The sequence below is a fragment of the Pleurodeles waltl genome, chromosome 4_2 (assembly GCF_031143425.1).
Source record: "Pleurodeles waltl isolate 20211129_DDA chromosome 4_2, aPleWal1.hap1.20221129, whole genome shotgun sequence".
Taxonomy (NCBI): Eukaryota; Metazoa; Chordata; class Amphibia; order Caudata; family Salamandridae; genus Pleurodeles; species Pleurodeles waltl.
This window is the reverse complement of record NC_090443.1, coordinates 49896311-49918984: the sequence shown is the minus strand read 5'-3', so window position 1 is coordinate 49918984 and position 22674 is coordinate 49896311.

The window sequence follows — 22674 nt, the reverse complement described above, 5'->3', positions numbered from 1 at the left end:
TTCCTGGGCCATCAAAAGGATGTCGTCCAGGTAAATTATCAATCGAACCCCCTTGGTTCTCAAGAACTCCACAACTGGTCTCAACAACTTTGTGAAGCACCATGGTGCTGAGGATAGACCGAAGGGGAGGGCTGTGAGTTCCAAGCATCGCCCCTTCCAATGGAACTGAAGGAATTTCCTGTGTGGCGGAAAAATTGGAATCGAAAGATAAGCGTCCTTCAGATCCAATCTCACCATCCAATCTCCTTCTATTAAAATGGCCCTTAACATGTGGATTCCCTCCATTTTGAAGTGCCTGTATACCAGCCAGGAATTGAAGTCTTTCAAGTTCAAAACCAGGCGATGACCTCCTCCCTTTTTGTCTACAACAAATATAGGGTTGCAAAACCCCTCTGGGAGAGGGGTTGAAAATATGACTGCACCTTTGTCTAAGAGTGCTTGAACTTCTGCATCTATAAAATTCTGATTTTCTAGGGAAAAATTCATTTGAACCGGAGGGGATACTTGGTGAGGGGTAATGAGGAATTCTAGATGAAACCCTGAAACAGTCTGAAGTACCCAAGGATCTCCGGAAACCTTTCTCCAATTGTGAGCGCATAAACCCACTCTTCCCCCAAGAACAACCTGAGAAGGATGAATGAGCCTTACCAGTATAGGAGGCGTCTTGGATCGCTCCTTGCTGCCCTCTGCAATGTCCTCTGCGGAACCTGGGTCTGCCACCCCTGTTCCGGGTGGGGTAGAAGGTGGTATCTGACTGATCATTGAACCAGTTACCACGTCCTCTCGGATAGTAACCTTGGGGACTGGTATAGGAGCCTCGGCCGGACATTCGTCCACCATAACGTCCGGCCCTGATAAAAAGGCCTCTTCTGAAAACCTTTTTAAGGGACAATTGGGCCTTATCCAGTGTAGAAAAAGTGGAGCAAAACTTTGAAAGTTCCTTAATAAAGGAAGATCTGAAAAAGGGACCTTCAGCCGCTGGACCAGCCTCTGAGGTTGCGAGGTCCATCAATTTAGGGTCCATGCGCATAAGACTTCCTGCGCTCTGCTGATATAGCGCAATTAGTGTTGCCCAGCTGGCAAACCGCGCGCTGAGCCCAACCTAATAAGACATCCGTATTGACCGGAATACCAGATTCTTTAGAACCAGCAGCCAATTCAAGGATCTTAGTAAGAGGTCCTGACATGTCTAGAAGCTTGTCTTGGCAAGAACGCCATGACCTGTCCAAACCCTTCTTCGTGTCCTTAGAGAACTTCTTCAAAAAGGTAACCATGGTCGGGTCAACCTCTGGGGTCTCGGCTACATTGTTATCTAAATCAGGTTTGGGGCATTCCGTCTTGAGGCGAGTGTGAACCTCTTTATTGTAACCTTTTCTCAAGTTATCGTGAACATATTGCGCTACCTCTGAAGACGGGAGCCAGTTAGAGGACCTAGGGTGTATTATTTCAGAGGGGTCGAAGTTTAATAGTTGCGAAGTAGAATGCTTCTGCGCTTTCTTACTCGAAGATGGCGTGGATTGGTCATCTGAGTCTTGATCTGACGAATCACCAGAAGAGGCAGAATTTTCCAAATTACTATAATTGTGCTCATCAATACGCCTCTTGCGCAGTTTAGCAAAGGCTTCTGCATGAATATCTTCAGGGTCACCCTCAATAATGTTTTTTGTCTTAGCTTTAGATTTGGGGGCATTTAGAGGGTTGACCCCTTCGGGGTTATCAGAGGATGGACTCAGGACCCAGCCTTGAGAATGAGCGTACTCAAGTAGTTGGCCAGAAAAGGGGCCTAACGCTCTCACTAAGGCATCATTTACGGATTGCTGCACTCTAGAATCGAGTGCCTCTACTAAATTAACCTCCAATTGGTCCACCGTATCTCCAAGGAAATACCCTGTCTCATCCTCATTCCATTGAGCCTTTGTCAGTAATGGAATATAATTCAAATAAAAGGGGGAGTGAAAAAAACCCTTAACAGGCAGATGTAGTTCACAAAATTCTATAACACTATAATTTAAATATATATTTAGGAGGGAGCCGCCTGTAAAACACTCTAGGCAGAGCCTAATATAAATTTACAACCCAGCAGCACACTGTCTGGGCGTCAGGGACACACTTCTCCAGCCTGCCTCAGTCAATATGTTGATTGCACTAGGCGCGCTGCAATCTACGAGCCGATCCAAAGAAAAACACTTGAGGGAATGGATCGGCTCGTAAAACACTCGCGTCAGACAAAATCAGTACTGGCAGTGAAGATAGACTGGGCGCAGCGCGCGCGGTGCTCCCGTTCCGCTCCCCAAGTAAAATTTCAAATTCAAGTAATTAAACAGATTTAAACGTTGAAAGAGTGCGCAAAATCGGGGCGCTAAAAAACAGTGAAAATACACAAGCGAATCGTGCAAATTTAGCAAATAACACAGAGAATAGATAAAATGTCACTTATCTGCTGCGAAGCAGCAAAGAAAGAGGAAGTGACGTTGGGGTTCAGGACTCTTATGGTTTGAGATCACGATTGGTGATTGGAGCACGTGACATGTAGTTAATGATATTGGGAAATGTAGTTTTTTTTTTTTTCCTTTAACGTTTTGTGATTGGCTACTGTGTAAGTTTAGTAAAGAAAGAGAAAGCATAATAAGAGCCTCCGGTCCTGACATAGAATTGTGACTGGAGCATTTTTTACGCAGCAAGGAAAACTAAATGGAACGCCCAACGACCGTGGCCATGCCAGCGATGACCTGACGCACGCTGCCACACCCTTTTTTCATAACTCAGGCCCCAGAGCTGGTTCACGGAGCTTGATTTGTAAGCATGACTTACGTCTTTCAAAATTCATGGGTAATGCACATATAACCTACTTCTACTGCATTCTGATCCAAACATCTATGTGAAGCATCCATGGCGCACCAAGGGCCCTAAGGCAAGCATGGGAAACACATTTCTCTGACATTTTTTCCATGAAAAGGAAAAACAAAAAGAAATTGCAAATTTCCAAGTCTGTACAAACAGAATATCTGCATCGTGGAGACTCCCTACACCCAAGGTTAAAGAAAACACACATATGCCAGAAATGATAATGACTCTTTTGCAACATAGAAGATGGAGTACCTAGGAGTTGGAGCCGGTCAAACCATTGGTTAATAATAATTTGCATTTTCGAACCCTGTCTGTTTGTAGCAGCAAAGTGATAAAACAAATACCATTGGTCTAGAATGCAGCCCAGTGTTATCACCAGAATCTGTATCAATTCAAGCATTCCATATATCACATTTTGCTCGTCACAGTGAGACAGGTGTCCCAAGACATGGTAGAAGTCTTACGAGGCTAAAAGATGTCGGGGTTACTTGTATTCTGGTGTGTAGGCACAATGGCTTAGCAGTTTTGGATTGACTGTGGCGTTTCGGAGGAGTTAAAACATCTTTACATATGATTGGTCCGTCTGTAGTCAATCAGTAAAAAAAAATGATGGACTGGGATGCAAAGCAGAGTATTTTCCAATGGTTGGCACTGATTAATGCATGCAATCCATTGTTTTTTGTTTTCAGTAATTAACTATCATGGGAGCAAGTATTTCAAGATACGGGTTGCTCACATTGTTGTACTAGTAGGCCCAGCCCACATCTCACCAATGAGGGCAACAAAGGTGATAGAGGTCTGGGGTGTCAACATTAGGACAGTGCACGCTCTACGGGCAACATAATGCAATAAACTGACTCTTGTGAAATGTAATAATTCATGCATTACGTATTAATGCAGTATGTTAACCTTTTGCATTGCAGAGATTCATGTTGAAACATCATTAATGCTGTTTACTATGTATTGCTAATTTTCAAGGCTTTGCTGCAGTATTACACACCCTAACCATTAGGTGTGGTTAGGGTGTAGTCCCTATTCTAAGCCTTTCTAGAATCCCTTCCTGCAGCCTGGCTGGGTGTGGCACGTGGGCGGGGCCTGGGTCTATTTAAGGGACCCAGCCCAGCTCCACATGCTCACTATTCAGAGGTCCCGGTGCAGAGCAGCAGCATTTTCCTGAGCTCCTGTTCCAAAGGCCTACCTAGGATTTCCAGGCCCCGGCTTCATTTCCTTGGTGATCTTCAAGCAGGGCGGTAAGGCGGAGGTCGGGTTAGGCCCCCGACTCCGTTTTCAGAAATACTTGAGTTTTGGGCCTTTTGATTACATCGCGTTTGCAATGGTTTTCTTGGGATTTAACTCCTGCAGTTTGGATCAGCAGTGTGCGCGATCGTATCATGTCATTTAACTCTTGATGGTTGAATCGGCAACAATGTGCACAATTTATTCTTGGCATTTAACTTGCACAGTTCGGATCGTCAGAGTGCGCAATCGTATTTTGGCATTTAAACCTTGATGGTTGAATCGGCAACAGTGTGCACGATTCATTCTTGGCATTTAACTTGCACAGTTCGGATCGGCAGAGTGCGCAATCATATTTTGGCATTTAAACCTAGATGGTTGAATCGGCAACAGTGTGCACGATTCATTCTTGGCATTTAACTTTCACAGTTCGGATCGGCAGAGTGCGCGATCGTATTTTGGCATTTAAACCTTGATGGTTGAATCAGCAGCAGTGTGCGCGATTCATTCTTGGCCTATAACTTTCACCGTTCGGATCGGCTGAGTGCGCGCTCGTATCCTGGCATTTAAACCTTGGTGGTTGAATCAGCAGCAGTGTGCGTGATTCATTCTTGGCATTTAACTTTTACAGTTCGGATTGGCAGAGTGCGCAATCGTATTCTGGCATTTACACCTTGATGGTTGAATTGGCAGCAGCATGTGGGATTAATTCTTGGCATTTAACTTCCACAGTTCGGATCGTATTTTGACATTTGAATCCTGATGGTTGAATCAATGACAGAGTGTGAAAGTCATTCTTGGCATTTAACCCTTGTGTTTCAGATCGGCGGAAAGTGCGATCATTTCTAGACATTGAAATCTTGATACACATTTTTGATATTTAAAGTGTATAATAATTCCTAATCAATTGCATCTAGAAGATCTAGACAAAATGCATCCTTGCAACCAATGCGTTCAATGATTGCTGTTATAGTGTGTCTTTGTAGAGTCATTCATGAACCTAATGCAGATTATTCCTGAGAACTTATATGTTTATTGATCACTGTTATTAAGCAGTTTCTATTCAAAGAAATACCTTAATTTTGTTCAAGGTTCTGAGCTTCAGATTGTATTCAAAGGAAACTCTCGTATGGATGTTTGCATAATCCTTATGTATTTTCCAGGTATTCAGAGCTAATAAGGTTATGATGAATGAAGGCTCTTGATTATTCATGTTATCAGTCCATAGCAATCCTGAACAAAGCTTATGAAAGTCAAAGTGTATAATCTGATTATTGTGTTTTTAACTTTTCCTTCCACAGGTCTCCTTCCACGCTGTTCCCAACCTAAAACCCCTTCCCCCACTTGGCCATTCTTTAACTCTGTGCTATAACGGCCAGTAAAGTTTGGAGCAGCCAAAAGGTGGACATATTGGGAACAGGCGCAAACCCCGAGGATCCGAACTCCCTGACATGGGGTGGCTTGTATTATGGTTCACTGGCCAGGTGTCCTAGCTTTTTTGACTGCATTGTCTATTTTGGGATATGGTCTAAACTTAGTTGCGTATGGTTGATTCCTGTCTATAGATACCCAGTAACCAAAAATGTTATGAAATGTAATGTGGCCAAGACAAATGATCAGTGCTAGGATCAACTGAGTATTCCATCCATCACTTTTTGGACTCCTTAGTGAGTAATCCTAAAAGGGTCGGATATGCCCAGATAAGGGTCAAATAGCTTGCAATGTTTTTTGCCCAAGCAGCAATTCATGGATGATGCTCAATAAGTCTGACACAAGCATGGGGTTGCTTGTGCTCCTTTGTCTAGGGCCATTGACCTAGCAGATTGGGTAAGTCTGCTTCTTTGGGGGCAATGTAAAGACTGATTTGCATATTGTTTGACCTGGCATCCTTGGCATGGTTTCCACTGTCTTTTTGCCTCTGCCTCCTGTGTTTTGACTGTGTGCTGGACTTTGTTTTTGCTGGTTTTGGTACTCTGGGCACTTTACCACTGCTGACCAGTGCTAAAGTGCAAGTGCTCTTTTTGTAAACTGTATGTGTAATTGGCTTTTCCATGATTGGCATATTCAATTTCTTAGTAAGTCCCTAATAAGGTGTACCAAAGGTGCCCAGGGCCTGTAAATCAAATGCTGCTAGTGGGCCTGCAGCACTGATTGTGTCACCCACATGAGTAGCCCTGTAAAAAATGTCTCAGACCTGCCACTGCAGTGTCCGTGTGTGCAGTCTTGCACTGCCAATTCATCCTGGCAAGTGTCCCCATATGACAGGCCCAAACCTTCCCTTTTTGTTCATGTGAGGCACCCTTAAGGTAGGCCCTATGTAGCCCCATGGGGAGGGTGCAATGTATGTTAAAGGTAGCACATGTACTAATGTGTTTTACATGTCCTGACAGTGGAATACTGCCAAATTTGGTTTTCACTGTTGCAAAGCCTATCTCTTTGATAGGTTAACATGGGGACTGCCTTTAAATATCTTTTATGTGTAGTTTCCCTCTGGGAGCAGATAGAGATTGTGTCACCCACATGAGTAGCCCTGTAAACATGTCTCAGACCTGCCACTGCAGTGTCTGTGTGTGCAGTCTTCCACTGCCAATTCAACCTGGCAAGTGTCCCCGTTTGACAGGCCCAAACCTTCCCTTTTTGTTCATGTGAGGCACCCCTAAGGTAGGCCCTAGGTAGCCCCACGGGGAGGGTGCAATGTATGTTAAAGGTAGGACATGTACTAATGTGTTTTACATGTCCTGACAGTGGAATACTGCCAAATTCGGTTTTCACTGTTGCAAGTCCTATCTCTCTCATAGGTTAACATGGGGACTGCCTTTAAATATCTTTTATGTGCAGTTTCCCTCTGGGAGCAGATAGAGACCTGGAGTTTTGGGTTTCTGAACTCACAATTTAAAAATACATCTTTTGGTAAAGTTGGATTTTAGATTGTCAGTTTGAAAATGCCACTTTTAGAAAGTGCCCATTTTCTTGCTTAACCATTCTGTGCCTCTTCCTGATTGTGTATTTCACATCTGGGTCAGACTGACAGTTGGGCTATTGTGAATTTCCTCTAGACAGTGACACAAAGGGAGCTGGGTTGTAGCCTGCATATCCTGATGAGTCCCCTGGGCTAGAGTGGGGAGGGAGGAGCTGACACACATGAAAGGGCTGTGTCTGTTCTCACACAATGCAGTATCCAACCCCCTGGTGTGTCTGAGGCCAGGCCTAGGCAAGGCAGGGTCTTGAGAACAACAGAGAATTTCCTTTGAAGTTTGCCTACTTCAAAGGCAGAAATGAATATAAGTAGTGGACCCAAAACTCAGCCTTTTAGAACACATCTGGATCAATAGGAACCTCTGCCAAGGAGAAGAGCTGAAGAGCTAGAGGAGGAGTGCTGCCCCTTTGCTGTGTGTGCTTTACTGGGTTGGCCTGCAGTTGCTGCTTCTGCCTTGGAGAGGAGAAAAACTGGACTTTGCTGTGCATCCTGCTTGTGAAGGTTCTCTAAGGGCTTGGACTGAGCTTGTCTCCTGTTCAGAAGTCTCAGGGACAGCAAAGACATCACCTACCAGCCTCTGGGTTCACTTGCTGTGGACTCAACTCGCCAGGTGGTGCCTATTTCAGTTTCTGGGCCTTTGGAAGTGAAAGCTGGTGAAAAACCAAGAACAACCAAGTGCACTGACTTCGGACGACGCCCGGACTGATGCCGCTGCCCGACCCTGCGACACTGCCTGCGACTGAAGCCGTGGTCCCCGCTGGAGTGCGACCACCCCGACTGACTCCGCCGGACCATAAGGAACCAGCAGTTTGCACCAACGCCACCTCATCTCCACTGCTCCGCAGCAAGACCCGACGCTTCGCACCGATGCCTCTGCTCCACTGCTCTGCAGCACTGGAACTGATGCCGCATTGGATCCGGCAACGCCTCCCTTCTCTGACTCCCTGCATCCGCTTGTTTCCTCATGTTAAAAAGGTACTGTATCTAGGGGTCTGTGTGACTCCGTGACCGGCGCCACTAGGGTCAGATTGTGGGGAACGAATCCATCACGACGCCGTGATAACACCAAATTGCAGCATTTGTATTTCTAAGCACTATATTGAAGTTTAATCTTTGAAAATTCATAACTTTGCCTGTGTATGTTGGATTTTTGTAGTTTTGGTCTTGTTTTAACCAGATATCTGAGATAAGCCTGACTGCTTGTGCCAAGCTAACAAGGAGGTAAGCAGGGGTTATCCTAGGTGTGTATCTCCCTACTGACTAGAGTGAGGGTCCGTGCTTGGACAGAGTGCAAACTGACTGCCAACCAGAGATCCCATTTCTAACACATATTGTTAGTGCTGATCAGCGAGGAACACAAATGATGGACCGGAAGGTTTTCTGTGACTGATATTAACTCAAGCACCAGAGACATTCCGCAACCACAGTTGTTTCTGTAATTGTTAAGAATTTTAAATTTCAGAACAGTAGGAAAGTGGGAAAAAGCATACAAAAACTGTAGTTTCCAATTGATAGGTAAAGCATCTCCTAACAAAAGTGGATTCTACTGGGGATCCTTCCGAATTTGCTTCGGAGACAAATAACTCTATTAAAAGATGCCTTCAGACTAAAAACAGAAGGGAAGGTACAATGTCGCTCAATTTGGGTCCTAGGTGTCAAGAATAGAGGGGGCTGTTTGCCAACTTTACACAAGTTTGTAAAAAACACTTTTTTACATATCATGAGAAACCCAGAGAGTGACGCTCAATTAGTATTTTTAATTCAAAGACCATTATAACTCATAACATGCATACTGGTATCTCAGATGAGTGACAAATCTGTGGATGAATTTGTCACCTGTGTCAGGAAATAAATTATGCTGCAAATTCAGTGATAAAGAGACCATACTTTTGCATGCTATTGATGGCCGCCAGTTAAAAATATTCAGGCAATTACAAATAAAGGTGCCATCCTGGAAATGGCATATACAGGGAGTGCAGAATTATTAGGCAAATTAGTATTTTGACCACATCATCCTCTTTATGCATGTTGTCTTACTCCAAGCTGTATAGGCTCGAAAGCCTACTACCAATTAAGCATATTAGGTGATGTGCATCTCTGTAATGAGAAGGGGTGTGGTCTAATGACATCAACACCCTATATCAGGTGTGCATAATTATTAGGCAACTTCCTTTCCTTTGGCAAAATGGGTCAAAAGAAGGACTTGACAGGCTCAGAAAAGTCAAAAATAGTGAGATATCTTGCAGAGGGATGCAGCACTCTTAAAATTGCAAAGCTTCTGAAGCGTGATCATCGAACAATCAAGCGTTTCATTCAAAATAGTCAACAGGGTCGCAAGAAGCGTGTGGAAAAACCAAGGCGCAAAATAACTGCCCATGAACTGAGAAAAGTCAAGCGTGCAGCTGCCACGATGCCACTTGCCACCAGTTTGGCCATATTTCAGAGCTGCAACATCACTGGAGTGCCCAAAAGCACAAGGTGTGCAATACTCAGAGACATGGCCAAGGTAAGAAAGGCTGAAAGACGACCACCACTGAACAAGACACACAAGCTGAAACATCAAGACTGGGCCAAGAAATATCTCAAGACTGATTTTTCTAAGGTTTTATGGACTAATGAAATGAGAGTGAGTCTTGATGGGCCAGATGGATGGGCCCGTGGCTGGATTGGTAAAGGGCAGAGAGCTCCAGTCCGACTCAGACGCCAGCAAGGTGGAGGTGGAGTACTGGTTTGGGCTGGTATCATCAAAGATGAGCTTGTGGGGCCTTTTCGGGTTGAGGATGGAGTCAAGCTCAACTCCCAGTCGTACTGCCAGTTCCTGGAAGACACCTTCTTCAAGCAGTGGTACAGGAAGAAGTCTGCATCCTTCAAGAAAAACATGATTTTCATGCAGGACAATGCTCCATCACACGCGTCCAAGTACTCCACAGCGTGGCTGGCAAGAAAGGGTATAAAAGAAGGAAATCTAATGACATGGCCTCCTTGTTCACCTGATCTGAACCCCATTGAGAACCTGTGGTCCATCATCAAATGTGAGATTTACAAGGAGGGAAAACAGTACACCTCTCTGAACAGTGTCTGGGAGGCTGTGGTTGCTGCTGCACGCAATGTTGATGGTGAACAGATCAAAACACTGACAGAATCCATGGATGGCAGGCTTTTGAGTGTCCTTGCAAAGAAAGGTGGCTATATTGGTCACTGATTTGTTTTTGTTTTGTTTTTGAATGTCAGAAATGTATATTTGTGAATGTTGAGATGTTATATTGGTTTCACTGGTAATAATAAATAATTGAAATGGGTATATATTTGTTTTTTGTTAAGTTGCCTAATAATTATGCACAGTAATAGTCACCTGCACACACAGATATCCCCCTAACATAGCTAAAACTAAAAACAAACTGAAAACTACTTCCAAAAATATTCAGCTTTGATATTAATGAGTTTTTTGGGTTCATTGAGAACATGGTTGTTGTTCAATAATAAAATTAATCCTCAAAAATACAACTTGCCTAATAATTCTGCACTCCCTGTATGGATGTTAAGGGGCAGACAGATCTTGGTAATGTGGGATATAAACTGTGGGGGGGGGGTGGGTTCAGTGGTACAGAGGACTCAGACTCGGACGTGAGGGCCCTATAAGGGCGTAAACACCATTTATTTATTATAGCAGGATGGTTGTAGTAATAACGGCTGTACTTCTTTATAGTCTCTCTTTGGTGTTTCTCTGTTGTTGGTTTTGGGGTTGACTTGTCAGTCTCTTTAATGTTCTTTCTTTCTCTTTTAGGTGGCGAACTCCAGGAGGGTTCTTTTTGGTTCCCGTGGGCTCTCGGAGAAAGAAGAGGATATTTCTAGGTAAGTAGGAGGGTAGTTTGTTATCTCTGTTATCTGTTAGTAAAAAGGGAGGGGGGGTGTGAGGGAAGGAACTATAGGAGATAGTGCCGGTGGGGTTATGCAAAAAGAAGAGAAGAGAGGGTGGAGTCGACTATTACTGTGGTTATTGTATACTGGTGATATGGTGGGAAAGGCGGTCCATGACGTCCAATTACCTTCCTAACCTCCCCGGCCTCCTTTCCCTTCCTGCCACCACCCCCTGATCCCTTTACTGACGGTGCCCCTTTAATATGGCCCGTACCTTGTTCAGCCACGACCCTCCTGGGTCGTGGCAGGATTTCTCTCCTCCTCGCGGTATCTTCTGAGCTTCACCGCTTGTGCTGGCCTTCTTCTCCTCGATACTCCGTTTGGCCACTGTTGGTTCGGGTTCTCGTGCTTCCTCCGTCTTCCTCGGTGCATCCGCGTCCCTGCGTTGCTGCCTGGCCTCCTCTCTCATCTCGGCGCTCTTTTCTCCTCCCCCTGCGGCAACCCGGAAGTCCGGTGCCGAGGGAGAGTCCCGCCCCCACGCGTCTCCATGACGACGCGGGTCGGGGATGGAGAAGGTGCCGGCCGGCGCCCTGTCAGCGCGTCTGTAGGCGAGGTGGATGACACCCGCCTACATACCCCATCCCATGAACGGGACTGGTATAGGACCGTAGAATCCGGGCAGCGGGAGAGAAAGTCAGCGGGACATTGGCTGGACCCAGGGATGTGGCGGACCTGAAAGGTAAAGGGCTGGAGTTCAAGGAACCAGCGCAACACCCGGGAATTAGTATCCTTATGGGAGGCTAACCAAGTCAATGGGGCATGGTCGGTAAAGAGGACGAAGGGCCGGCCCAAGGGATAATATTGGAGACACTCAATCGCTCATTTTATGGCAAGACATTCCTTCTCAATAGTGGGATAGTGCGTTTCCCTAGGTAACAGCTTACGACTAATATAGACAATGGGGTGGTCATATCCCTGATCGTCTGGTTGCGCTAGGACTGCTCCTAAGCCGACGTTGGAATCGTCGGTAAAAAGGTGAAAGGGCCTAGAAAAATCGGGACATCTTAATACTGGCTCGGTTGAGAGGGCCTCTTTAAGTAACTGGAAGACCTGAAGTTGAGAAGGAGTAAAAGAAGGAAGGGTGGTGGGATATTGTTTTTTTAGCAAGTCTGTGAGGGGGGCAGTAATGGTTGAGTATTGCGGAATGAATCTACAATAATACCCCACCAACCCCAGGAAAGAGCGAAGTTCCTTTTTGGTCCTGGGGAAAGGTATCTGTCTAATGGTATCTACTTTATCTTTCTGAGGACGCAACAACCCCATACCGATGACATATCCGAGATATGATATTTGGGTTTGCCATAGGACACACTTTGTAGGATTGGCGGTGAGCCCTGCTCTTGCTAAAGTAGAGAACACTTTTTCTAGGTGTTGGAGATGTTCTGCCCAGGTTGTACTGAAAATGACGATGTCGTCAAGATAGGCGGCAGTAAACTCTTGAAAGGGCCGTAGGAGGTGGTCCATCAAGCGTTGGAATGTAGCAGGTGCCCCGTGGAGTCCAAAGGGAAGGACGGTGAAATGATATAAACCAGAAGGGGTTGCGAACGCTGTCTTTTCTTTATCTTGTGGGGCTAAGGGAATCTGCCAATATCCCTTCGTTAGATCAATAGTGGACATAAAACGTGCATGTCCTATCTTCTCTAGGACTTCGTCCACCCGGGGAATAGGATAGGTATTGAACAGTGATATCTCATTGAGCTTTCTGAAGTCGATACAAAACCGGACAGAACCATCCGGTTTCGGAACCAAGACGACAGGGGAAAACCACAGACTCGTGGATGGTTCAATGACGTTTAAAGATAACATCTTTGTTATCTCCCCTTCTATCAGAGTTTTTCTTGCTTCGGGAATTCGGTAAGGCCGTAGGCGTACGGTTTGGCCCTCAGGTGTCCGAATATGATGCTGGACCATAGACGTTCGTCCGGGAAGTTCTGAAAAGAATTCAGAATGATTCTGGATTAACTCGAGTAATTGACACTTCTCTGTATCCGGTAGGGAATCATTAATACAGGGGCTTCTTTGTTTTTCTGGTTGGAGGGTGGGACATAATTCTAGCCCTAATGAATTGGTCGGTGTTACTAGGCATCCCGTAGCTGGAGAATCCCTATGGGTCTCAGGATTCTCCCATTTCTTTAGCAGATTAATGTGGTAAATTTGAGTCCGTTTAGGGTGCTCCTGTAGTTCAATCAAGTAAGTAACCGGGGTGACTGCTTTTATTACTCAATACGGCCCCTGCCATTTTGCAAGTAACTTATGCTCAGAGGTGGGTCGCATGATTAATACCTGGTCGTTGGGATGAAGAACCCTCAGTTTGGTGCCCTGATCATAATAATGTTTTTGAGTGTCTTGTGCTTTTTCTAAATGGTGTCTTACATCCTCCCAGACGGTCTGGAGGTGCGTTTTTAAATTGTGGATATACTCTAGGAGGGGTCTCTCATCCTTGTTCTCTTCTTCCCACAATTCTGCCGCCATGTCTAGTAAATTACGGGGCTGTCTCCCGAATACCAATTCAAACGGACTATGGTGGTCATTCTGACCCTGGCGGTCTTTGACCGCCAGGGCGGAGGACCGCGGGAGCACCGCCGACAGGCCGGCGGTGCTCCAATGGGGATTCCGACCGCGGCGGTAAAGCCGCGGTCGGACCGGCACCACTGGCGGGGTCCCGCCAGTGTACCGCGGCCCCATTGAATCCTCCGCGGCGGCGCAGCTTGCTGCACCGCCGCGGGGATTCCGACCCCCCCTACCGCCATCCAGATCCCGGCGGTCGGACCGCCGAGATCCGGATGGCGGTAGGGGGGGTCGCGGGGCCCCTGGGGGCCCCTGCAGTGCCCATGCCACTGGCATGGGCATTGCAGGGGCCCCCGTAAGAGGGCCCCTACATGTATTTCACTGTCTGCTGCGCAGACAGTGAAATACGCGACGGGTGCAACTGCACCCGTCGCACAGCTTCCACTCCGCCGGCTCGATTCCGAGCCGGCTTCATCGTGGAAGCCTCTTTCCCGCTGGGCTGGCTGGCGGTCTGAAGGCGACCGCCCGCCAGCCCAGCGGGAAAGTCAGAATTACCGCCGCGGTCTTTCGACCGCGGAACGGTAACCTGACGGCGGGACTTTGGCGGGCGGCCTCCGCCGCCCGCCAAGGTCAGAATGAGGGCCTATGTCCAGTAGAGGATTGCTCATGTGTCCTTATTGCATAAAGCACTAGGGGTAGTTTCTGATACCAGTCTTTTCCCGAATCGCTTACTATTTTCCTCAAGAGAGTTTTAATGGTGCGGTTATACCTCTCCACTAAACCATCTGTTTGTGGATGATATACCGCTGTCTTTATTTGGGTAATGCCTAGGGTCTTACATATCTGTTTCATGAGTCCAGATATGAAGGGTGTCCCTTGATCGGTAAGAATCTCTTCGGGGAATCCCACCCGTGAAAAAAATGTTATCATGGCTTGTGCAACGGCTTTGGTAGTTGTACTAGTAAGAGGGATGGCCTCGGGATATCTGCTGGCATAATCAACTAGAACGAGGATATGGGTGTGGCCCTTGGTAGATGGTAAAAGGGGTCTGATTAAATCCATGCCTACTCTTTTGAAGGGAGTATCTATGATCGGTAGTGGGTGTAACAGGGCTCTCCTAGTGGCTCCTGGTTCTACTAGTTGACATTTTGGGCATTGGGTACAGTACTTTCGGATCTGGGCATAGTCTCCCGGCCAGTAAAACCGCCTCAATAAGTATTCCTCTGTTTTCTCTCGGCCACAATGACCTCCTCCCGGCTGGTTATGAGCTAGGAATAATACCTGGGTCCGGTAGGGCTCAGGGACCACTAATTGCCTCTTCTCACCATTTACCGACGTGGAAACCCTATATAGTAGGTCCTTATGTATTATAAAGTGGGGGCCTACCTCTCCGGTAGAGTCATTACTGGCACTTCTCCAAGCGTGCTCGAGGGTGGGATCCTCGCGTTGGCTTACTCTAAATGACACTGGGGCGCTGGTTATATTAGCCACTGGTTTCTCCTGTCTTTGATTAGCAGCATATTTTTGTTTCTCGGCCCTTTTCTCTTTTCGAGTTAATTTCCTCCTTTCGGGGGGGCTGCAGATGGGGGTATTCCGAAATGGAGCGTCTACCCACCAACTATCGATAGAGTTGGACTTTCGTGTTTGGTCTAAAATGTCATGAAATCGCGGATAATCAGTCACAATGACACACTCTTCTATCAAGTTATCCATGAGACCCATTGGGAGGAAGTCATGATACGTGTCCCACTCCACTTCTACCACCTCAAGCGGATACTGAGCTCGGTCCCCATGGATGCAACATATAGTCACCCAGTGACCCGCGGTAGAATTTACAGGCTTGACTACATCCCGACGTATTACTGATTGACTACACCCGGAGTCAATCAAGGCCATGACCGATTGTCCATTTATTCGCAGGGGGTGTTTGAAAGATGTATCGCCTTTCCCTGTGCACAGTACTCTCCCTCGAGTAACCCCTATTTCCATCGGCTCCACTCCCTCGTGTTTCTTGGGGCACCCTCGAGCTATGTGGCCCCACTCCCCACAATTGAAGCATTGAGGATGTTGCATAGGGTTTCGCTCTGTATTCCGAGAGGTTCCAGGCTCCTCAAGGGTTCGTCTCGTTGTATATTGAGGGGGAGTTATGGGCATTTTACTCAGGGGTCTAGAAGTTTGACTTTTAACATCTACTGACCGATGGTAGGCGCACGCCAAGTCGACGGCTAGTTCAGTGTCGATTTTAGGGTGCTGTCTTATCCAGTTTCTGGTGCTCGCAGGAAGGGAGTCTAGATATTGCTCTAAAATGATGGCCTTAATGACGTCTTCGCGGTTAGTCCCTAAGGGCCTCAACCACTTCAGTCCTTCACCCGGTAGTAAAAGGTACGTGGATCTTCATTCTGACCCCATTTAGCTTTGCGAAACTTCATCCTATAATATTCTGTATCATGCCCCACTCTCTCAAGAATACTCTTCTTGATATCGGAATACAGGGTGGTGCCACCGGGATTTGCAGCCTGATAGGCGGATTGGAGGGTGCCTGTTAAGAGGGGAGCGATGTATTGGCCCCATCGGTTTTCAGGCCACTGAGCTGATGAGGCTACTCATTCGAAATTCGTAAAAAAGGAGTCGGGATCCTCACCCTCTTGATATTTCTGTAATACCGAGCTAGGCACGTTTGGGTGTACTTTGCTGGCCGCAATTGTATCAGTAAATTTTTGAGTGGCGGTCTCATGAACTAGTTGATTATTGGCCATTATAGTCGCCTGACTTTTTAGGGCGGCTTGAAGGGCCTCTCTGTCCTCTTTGGCCTCCCTTTGTTGGGCCTCCCAAACTAGTTGGAGGTGGCGTTGACCCTCTGCCAATTGTTTTATCATGTCCTCGAGGGTAGGTTTCTCCTCCATGCTTACAACACCTCAATACGGTCCAGGATATATATTTTTTTTTGATCAATATACCCTGATCCCACTTCTGACACCACTGTGGGGGGGGGGGGGGGTTCAGTGGTACAGAGGACTCGGACTCGGACGTGAGGGCCCTATAAGGGCGTAAACACCATTTATTTATTATAGCAGGATGGTTGTAGTAATAACGCCTGTACTTCTTTATAGTCTCTCTTTGGTGATTCTCTGTTGTTGGTTTTGGGGTTGACTTGTCAGTCTCTTTAATGTTCTTTCTTTCTCTTTTAGGTGGCGAACTCCGGGAGGGTTCTTCTTGGTTCCCGTGGGCTCTCGGAGAAAGAAGAGGATATTTCTAGGTAAGTAGGAGGGTAGTTTGTTATCTCTGTTATCTGTTAGTAAAAAGGGAGGGGGTGTGTGAGGGAAGGAACTATAGGAAATAGTGCCGGTGGGGTTATGCAAAAAGAAGAGAAGAGAGGGTGGAGTGGACTATTACTGTGGTTATTGTATACTGGTGATATGGTGGGAAAGGCGGTCCGTGACGTCCAAATTCCTGATACCCAAAAACGACCTTCTCTGTTCCCTTCCTACCCTCCCCGGCCTCCTTTCCCTTCCTGCCACCACCCCCTGATCCCTTTACTGACGGTGCCCCTTTAATATGGCCCGTACCTTGTTCAGCCACGACCCTCCTGGGTCGTGGCAGGATTTCTCTCCTCCTCGCGGTATCTTCTGAGCTTCACCGCTTGTGCTGGCCTTCTTCTCCTCGATACTCCGTTTGGCCACTGTTGGTTTGGGTTCTCGTGCTTCCTCCGTCTTCCTCGGTGCATCCGCGTCCCCGCGTTGCTGCCTGGCCTCCTCTCTCGTCTCGGCGTTCTTTTCTCCTCCCCCTGCGGCAACCCGGAAGTCCGTTGCCGAGGGAGAGTCCCGCCTCCACGTGTCTCCATGACGACGTGGGTCGGGGACGGAGAAGGTGCGCGGCCGGCGCCATGTCAGCGCGTCTGTAGACGAGGTGGATGACACCCGCCTACATAAACATAAGAGAAAAATGACAGAAAAAAACAAACAATGACACAATATCAAGGGAGTAGATAGGTAAACATCTAAGTGGAGCAATGACAACCACAAGCAGAATTCAATACTCCTATTCACCCACAAGGTGAACAGAAGAGAATCAACCCTGCATCTGATTTGCTTTGTCACAGATCTAAGTTGCAGTCATCTATAATGTCATCCTTGCCTGATTGATTGAAGATCAGAAATGAAATAAAAAGTGCTCAGCCACTTAGTGGCATGTAGCAAGGCACCAGGCATGATTCATTCTTGGCAGTGACGCTTCACTCAAAGGAACGTGTGTGTGTGTGTGTGTAAACAAATATCTGTCTCCTCTCAACGAAATACATGCTAACTACACGGTACAAAGCTGTTCAAAGGAGTGAGCAAAATGAAAACCCTTCAGGTCAAGGACCACTGAGTATATCTATTCAATTTCTGTAACTTAAATACTGCAGAATACAGATACAACACAACTAGAAAAGAAGATTCAGAGACAACTGACTTTTTTTTAGACGTTATAGAGTCAAGATGCCCAACACCATAAGTCTCAAACAATATAGGAGATTGATCTATTAGTAGGAAAGAATCTATCACCTTGATTCAGACACAATGAGGCTATTAATCCATCATTGGCAATGAAAATGAATTTCAACATTTATTCATTCATTAAATTAAACAAAAGGATGAAAAATCATTAAAGACCAAACAAAATTCCAACATCTATGGACAAACAAATATTATCAAAAACTTATCATATCACACAAAGTTCGCCTTTGCTCTCGTAATTTAAGGCAATGTGGCTATGTCCGTAAATAATGTTATAATCCACATGTATACAATGGTTGTACTCAAAAACACATTTCAAGTTCTATAGACACTTCATATTAAGTCGTAGAGATATGTGTTCCACAATCCTTTACAGGTATGTTAGATCTTCCTTACAACCTCGCAATATATAAAAAAAAAAGTCAGCGCGTTTCGGCCTCCTCATATTCGGGCCTCATCAGGGCTAATGGAGACTACAATGCCTATTAAACATAAACAAGTCCAAAATTACAGATTACAAAGTAACACTTAAAAACAATCTATAATCCCTCCACCATATGCACACTAATTCAAAGAATACTAATTCAAAGTGTAGAAAAAGAAAGAAAGAAAGAAAGAAAGAAGAGTGGAACCACCACTATAAGTTACCAAATCCACCACACCACATAGATATCAAAGTGGTTCACAAGCTCTATTAATATAAGAGTAAGTGTAAGTATTAAGCCTTTATTTTACAGCTCATTGTGTCTCAAAATTAACTATATAGTGACCAAACACAGTGCCTCCAACTGAAAAATCCAAGATGTTCACCTTTTATTCACTGCTCGACTCACTTCCACGATCTATACTTTAAAATTCAGAAAATTATATTTATATAATATTGAGAAAACCAATATATATCTTTCAGCGTTGAACCATAGTTAAAGCGTTCTTTACATACTTATTGCTTAACCACGAAAACCCTTCCTGCATGTAGCGTCAGGGTATCGCACTCGGGCACGTATGCTCCGAACAGCTCTGCTGGAAAAATCGATAACTTCTAGTCCCAGCGCACAGGACGTTGCAGGAGCTACTTAAACAACGCCGATGCACGGTTAAGAAACCTAGCCGCGTTCGTGACAAAGCACATTAGAAAGTTGCAGCCATGTTGCCGAACGACTTTAACATTGTAAAAAACGGCCACCATCTTAAAACTGGTTTTCATGACTATGAAATTATCGTATGCTAGCAGTAAACCAACTGATCATTATCTATCTCCCGCTGAACTAGAATGGTGAAAACACTGTCTCGATAATATTTATGACGCTATAAAGAATTTTTACCTATTTAATCCTCAAAATATAACGCTTGAGCTAAGCACATTCTCCATGATAGAAAGGGGACACCGGTCATCCTTAAAGAGGCACAATGATTATCTTATTTGAACATTCCTTCTATCGGCCCCATATGCTAGTGGCTTCATTGAAAGTTCATGAAAAAGTTTTTAAGACTGCTCATTCATATAGGGGTACCAATATATCTACAATTAAAAAAAGCAAAAAAAATTGCAATTGCTTCCTGATCGTCATACAATAATATTCTTTTCTTTTATATAACTACTTATCTGCAACATTCAGTCATGTCACTTCAGTGGAACCAGTTGGTCTACACGATCTTAAGTCATACCGACAAGGTTCAAACAAGAATTTCAGAAAAATATATACAGCTTATTTTGCTACTCAGCGCAATGCCTAAATTCACCCTCAATGCTGTATAACCAACATTTATAGTATTGTATAAACTGTATTCCGGGGCACCATTCTAAGGAATAACATATTCTGTACAATAATTACAGCTCAGTCTCCAGATCAAGGACCACAGTTCATCCATCTCGTTCAGGCCTTGTCTGGCTGTTCCGTACTTCTCGATGAATCTTGCCTCCATTCTCAATAACTTGCTGGATGTAGAACGTCCATCTCCTCAGGGTGTACCACTGCCTATACAGTCCACCAGATATCATCTGGTTTATGGTTTAGTTCACTGAAATGTTCTACTAATGGTGCTCCTCGAGTTATACATTCAATCCTTGATCTGTGTTGCAAGATCCTCGACTTGACTGGTTGTGACGTTTGTCCAATGTACACCTGTTTGCATGGGCACTTAATACTGTAAACCACATTCTTAGTATTGCAGTTCGAAAAATCATTTTGGTGTACCCTTCCAATCAACATGATTTCTTTAGTGTCATTTGTGAATGTTTACATCTATAATGTCCCTGAACCGGGGGAATATGTAGCATTGTTTTTAAGTCTTTCCTTTGCTCAGTGGGAAAGGCTGCTTTTACCCAATAATCCTGCAGATTTTGTGCTTTTTTGAAAGAAAACAATGTTTTTTTTTATACCTAGATCTCTCACTATTCTCCAGTTTCTTTCAATAATCGATCTTATCTTGTTGGCTTTGGGGCTATAGGTAATGACACACGTCAGAAGAGTGTCCCTTGCTTTTTATTTGGGAGTTAATAAAGATTCTCTGGGAGTGTACCAGGCTCTTTAAGACGCAGCTTTAACTAATTTCCTTGGATACCCTCTGTTAATCAACTTATTAATCAATTCCATTGTATTCTCAAAATATTCGTCTTTGTTACTGCAGTTTCTTCTGATCCAGAGAAACTGACCATAAGGTAAATTCTCTCTCAGGGTTCTCGGGTGGCCACTAGAGAAGTGTAACAGAGTGTTGCGATCTGTCGGTTTTTTGTATAAACTAACTTCTAGATGTCCTTCTCTGGAAACTATCCATAAATCTAGGAAGTTAATTTTCTTGGCATCACTATTCATTGTAAACTTAAAATCTAGTGTACGTTGATTAAGCCATTCATGAAAAGATATAAACATTTCTTGGTCTCCTTCCCAAATCATCAATATATCATCAATGAATCTAAACCATTTTCTGATGTTCTTACTGAAAGGGTTAAGATCAGCATACAGCCACTTTTTTTCAAAGCAGTCCATGACCAGGTTTGCTATTTCGGGTGCAAAGCTACACCCCATAGCTACTCCTTTAATTTGAAGGTACATGGTCTCCTTGTATCTGAAAAAGTTATTTTTGAAGCATAGGGCTGCTAAAGTCACAAGGAATTCCGTCGGAATGTTTATCAGAACAAACGTGTATCTAGTGTATGCCTGATCACTTCAATGGCATTGTCTTGTGGGATATTTGTGTAAAGGGCCTCTATGTCAAAGGTGACTAGGAGTTACTTATCCTCATCAAAAGGTACGTTTTCTATTTTGTTAATTATGTACATAGAGTCTCGGCCATAGGCCTTGGTTTAAACCACAAAAGGTTTCAAAAGCACATCAACAAATTGAGCCAAAAGTTCTAAAATCGAACCACATGCTGAAATAATGGGTCTCCATTTTTATGAATTTTAGGCAAAATGTAAAAACAAGGTATTCTTCCCTCGTTTTGATTAAGGAATTCATATTCCTTTTTACATATCCAGTTCCTATCCGCTGCTTCTCTTGTGATGAACTCAATTCGGGACTGCAAATCCATTATTTCACCTGAGCATATGCTACGATAGTGATCTGTATTATTTACCTGTCTCATCACTTCCTGATCATACTGATCTATATCCCAAATCACTATTCCCCCTCCTTTGTCTGCTGGTTTAATCATAATATCCTGTTTGTTGGCTAAGCCAATCATAGCTTCCTTTTCTGCATTTGAGCAATTACTTCTGAAAGAAATTTTCTTAGACTTAAGATTGTCTAGTTCTTTCAGTACTACATCTTCGAAGACCATCATTTCCTTAGGCAACTCATTTCTATCTGGACAAAAAGATGATTTAGGTCTCAATCCACTAGTATTTACCTCAGTCTCCATGGAAGAATTACTAACAAAGTCTTTAAGCCTAAGTTTGCGTAGAAATCTTAAAACTTCTATCTTACTATCCACAGGATCTGGATTTTTTTAAGGGTACAAAAGATAACCCTTTACTCATGATTTTGATTTCAGCAGATGTAAGGGGATGTGAAGACAAATTGTATATAGGGATAGGCTCATTAGAAATGTCTATCGTCTGTATGATCTCCTCCGAGTACGGAAGATCCCCTGTTCCAGATATTGTCCTCTCGGAGTACCTCCTCCCCTTCCTCGTCGGCTGCCTCTGCCCAAAAAAGGTTGAGCCACTGAATATTGTGGGTTAGGAAATGGTTGTCCCTGAAATCCCTGTTCTGAATCAGAAGAAGTATCTGAGAATGTAATTAATTTTCTATGAGACCTTGTCTGATATTGAAGGTTCAAAGTATTTAGGTTATTATTCTTATAGAAATCTTCCTTTAAATATCGGTAGGTAGTTGTTATGCTGAACCATAAGTCTTGTCAAGAGTTGTGGTACCCTAAAATGGAAAGGCAAGTGATTATGGGTGGCAAACATTGATAGTACAAGTGATTCTAAAGGTAAGTATGAAGCTTGCTGCTGAGCTTTCACTCCCTTACACTCTGCCAATTGTGACCTCTAGTTATTGGTTATTACTGATGTCACCAGCATGACTAAGAATACTTCACATTGCCATCTAATGCAATTGGAATTCATCTGTGCCAACAATGAGAAAAGGTTAATTCACCACCAACAGCAGTAGCTGAGGAAGTTGCTTGCTACAGCCCATACCCAGTATGTGTTTTGTAAGAGGATTTGAACACATAACAGTGCTT